Source organism: Apis dorsata, unplaced genomic scaffold, assembly GCF_000469605.1.
Source record: "Apis dorsata unplaced genomic scaffold, Apis dorsata 1.3 scaffold_150, whole genome shotgun sequence".
NCBI lineage: Eukaryota > Metazoa > Arthropoda > Insecta > Hymenoptera > Apidae > Apis > Apis dorsata.
The window spans coordinates 122,133-122,382 of NW_006263441.1; the positions used below are offsets into that span (position 1 = coordinate 122,133).

At 26.4% G+C, this 250-nt stretch overlaps 1 protein-coding gene across 5 annotated transcripts in view; it reads left to right on the plus strand.

The window, feature by feature from the left end:
- The window catches only part of LOC102671800 (lateral signaling target protein 2 homolog), a 59,163-nt gene that overhangs the window by 54,898 nt on the left and 4,015 nt on the right, over window positions 1-250 (plus strand). The gene's annotated exons all lie outside the window — the stretch shown is intronic.

Genomic DNA, 250 nt, shown 5'->3' on the forward strand with positions numbered 1-250 from the left:
AGGAAGTCACATTTCATTTTCACGGTTTATTTCCATTGGGGATTTTAGTTTGGTATTAATTTTCTTGAAAGCTAAATTGTCAATGCATTATTCGGGATTTAATTGTGCATGGAATATTTATATCGCGAGGGAAATTAATAATTCATGGATTAAATGATTTTTCTTTTAAAAATTCCTTGCAACATTTTTTTCGTAAGAGAGCATTTTAAATGATTAATATATTTCTCATGTGGGAATATTTTTTTTTTTT